This window comes from Triticum dicoccoides, chromosome 5B (genome assembly GCF_002162155.2).
Source record: "Triticum dicoccoides isolate Atlit2015 ecotype Zavitan chromosome 5B, WEW_v2.0, whole genome shotgun sequence".
NCBI lineage: Eukaryota > Viridiplantae > Streptophyta > Magnoliopsida > Poales > Poaceae > Triticum > Triticum dicoccoides.
The window spans coordinates 550,362,515-550,365,877 of record NC_041389.1 but is presented as its reverse complement, the minus strand read 5'-3'; the positions used below and the strand labels follow the sequence as shown (position 1 = coordinate 550,365,877).

Sequence of the window (3,363 nt, the reverse complement as noted above, 5' to 3'; positions counted from 1 at the left end):
AAACGTTATTTATGTGAATGTTGCTTATCTTGTAGACGCTCATCATGTGGATGTTGATCTTGATCTTGCTATTTTGGAGATGAATGTCAAAGTGATCTTTCTCATGGGAAGGCTACTTTTGCATTTGGGTTATGTTCGAACTTGTCAAGTCATGAACTGTGAAATGTCACAACTAGCTTGGAGATGAACCTCTCATTTGTGTTATGTTCAACTTGCCAATTGACATGGACTTGAAATTGTCATTGCAAGTTTGTAATCGTGTCGTTCAATGATGATAAGCCATTATGTTTGTGGATGTGGTATTTGTGTTGCTTAACCTGATTTGTACTATGTTTGCTGTCAAAATCAGTTGTTTTGATGTCCAAAAAACAAAGGAAATGCTGTCCGAATTTAGTTATTTTTACTGTCCAAATTTAGTCTAGTGCCTGCTGTTCAAATGAATTGTTTGTGGATGTGATATATCTGTTGTTCCTGTCCAAACTTATCTGAAAATGTAGTGAGGAGTGATGACTTATCATATTACATCCATTCGTAAGCTTGTCACTATGTGATGCCTAAACAGTAGCTAAACTTATCTACTTGTTGTTGCACTTTTGCTTTATTTACTCTCCAAAATCAACAGATGCCTAAACTGATGACTAGTCCGTTGCATGTTCTTGCTCCTTCTCTGAATAATAGGACCGGCAGCATGCATATGTCCACGTACAATCAGTAGCTCAGCTAGTTTCGCTCAAGACCAGGTCATGGGATGGATCGTGCGATCGGCAGCTACCTGCAACTGCATAAACAACAGCTAAATATGACCTAAACGCAGCAAAATACAGTCTGCCAAGCAAGGTGACTGGCCGGTCCATTCGGTCCTCTCGGGCTTGACCTAGCTGACCACAAAACGGTCTGGTCCTAGAAAAGCAGCTCGTTGGACAGCTCGGTCCGGTCCGGACCGGACCGCCGGCGGCCGGTCCAAGTGACGGCTCGGACCGGGACCGGACCGGCCCAGACCGTGTCCACCCTGAGTCACGCACCAGGCCTCGTCGACCAGCGCCAACCACCCACGCGATGAGTCGCACAGTATCTTGCCTCGCAGCGACGGGAGGTTCCTCATCAAGGTCGTCTCCCCGTCGTCTGCCGCTGTGAAGAAAGTGACGGCGATGTCCGGTGAGTTGGGGCAGAAGGGCAGCATCATCAGCATCGGCGCCAAGTACTTGGTGAACGGCAGCGCGGCGCGCCATCCGGGCACATGGACCGGAAGTTGAAGGCGTCCCGCCGCGAGTGGAGCATCTTGCCGATGTGCTGCAGGAGCTCCTCCGGCAGACTGCTCCAGTCCCGATACTCGTCCAGAAGAACAGGTCTGGGGCCGTCGCCGTCGAGAGGAGTCGGCACGTCATATGGATGGAGATGGATTTGATCGGGAGCAAGAGTAGATTTCAACGTATGGGCATCAGATGGGCAGATGGATCGATCATGGAGGAGCTGATGATAAAATATATTGGAAAGTTTTCACGCGCAAGAGAGGAAGAGGAATGCATTGAAACGTGCCTAGCTGTTCTCCTCTGGCGTGCGTGAGTGAACGCGCTCGCGTTTTCTTCTTTCTATAAATTTGAGTCGTGCGTTTCTGACCTTTTTGTTACGGTTTTTTTCTCTGTTTTCTTCTGAGTCGACCTAGATTTCCTTATGTCTAAATTAAATTGATTGTTTTTTTTGCGGGAAAAATTAAATTGATTGTTGAAAATACAATTTCCATCATTCCAGGCAAAGTGCATTTTTTATTGAATGGGCGTTGCATTTTTACAAATTTAGTGCTTGGACATGATTTTTAGGACTAGCACAACAATTATTTTAAACACGGAAACTTTGGGGTTGCAACAAACATCCTCCCGTAGTGACGGCGATGTTATTTTTCCATAAAAGGAATCCGGTTCCAATCCCATTTCGCTGCTGCTTGCTTCGGCGTGTCTTCATAAGATAAGCATCAACCGTTGACTTCTCGGACAGTTCCTTATTTTGAGGCTTTGCGGCGAGTGAGTTCCAGCACACTACTGACTCACTCGTGCTACATGAGGGAAACCCAGCATTATGCGCACATTTCCTAGCCCAACCTTTTCCGATCTAGATCTAGGTGCCCAGGCCATGGCCGGCCACCGCAAGAATTCCCGGAGGGGATCCCCGCAGGCGGCCGAGATTGACGTCCTCCTGGACGAGCTTCTCGAGCTGGTGTTCATGCGCCTCCCCTTGCCCGCCCAGCTCGTCTGTGTTGCGAGCACCTGCAAGCGCTGGCGCCACGTAATCGCAGGTGACAGCGGCGGCTTCCTCCCCCGGTTCAGATCTCTCCACGGCGTACCCGACCATGTCGTTGGCCACTACTGCGTTGAGGACGGCTATGGCTCCCCACGCCCGCCTAGCCTTAACCCTGTCTTCATACCTTCCTCCCCCCCTTTGTTATGGGTGGACACCATCATCCATTGAAATCTGGCACTCGACTTCCTCCCGCTGGGGGAATTTTTAGCGATTACCGATGGGAGCTCGCCGACATCCTGGCGGCCTCCTGCCCCTCTTCCATAGGTCGCGGGCGCCACGCCTCCTGATCTGTGATCCCCTGGCCTGGTGCTACAAGGAAATCCCTTGCTCGGCGTGGTTCCATGGCTGCAACATGCTGGGCGCTTTCCTCCTCGGCGGCGAGGACGTGGACGCGGGCATCAGCCTCTCAACTTCAGTGTGACGTGCATGGTCTTTCGCCTTCGGGACCGCAATGCCAGGGCATGCGCCTTCTCTTCTGCCGCCGGCGGCTGGACCTCCACCACCGCACTTAGCAGCAAGCCAGTCTTCCCTGACGGGGACTTGGACCCCATCCATTTCGCAGGGAGCAACGATTGGTCCGCCTACTGGACGGTCGGAGACATCACTGTTATTGTTCTGGACGAGGACGCCGCCGAGCTCCTCTCTTTTGTCATGCCAGACAATTAGGAGGACGCCGCGCTTCGGGAGAAGTGCCACGACAGCAGATGTCGTGGCCACCTGCGATCCAAGCTTTCTTATCCTAGCTGCATTGGTTTGGTGGGCTGCGGATAGGCCATAGGTTCTGGACTCCTCAATCGGCCGTTTATTGTGATGATCATAGTGCACCATATCATATGTGTGTTCTCTAGGCATCAAGTGGGAAACAGTTTGAGAAGTTCTATTGCGTTTGTTTGTAATCGTATACAAATTCAGTACATTGGATTGTTTCTTATTGCTGTTTTGAACACTTATTTGTTTTTAAGATTACTTTCATAAACCTGAAACTGTTTGTAGCTATTTTGAACGTTTATCCGTTCTTAAGATTTCTTTCATATACATGGAATTGCTTGTTTAACTAGGAGAGGGGGT

General features: G+C 49.8%; 1 pseudogene; it reads left to right on the top strand.

Annotated features, from left to right (window-relative positions):
• The first annotated feature begins 2,127 nt into the window (after positions 1-2,127).
• Positions 2,128-3,066, top strand: LOC119310052 (annotated as a pseudogene).
• The last annotated feature ends 297 nt before the right edge of the window (positions 3,067-3,363 follow it).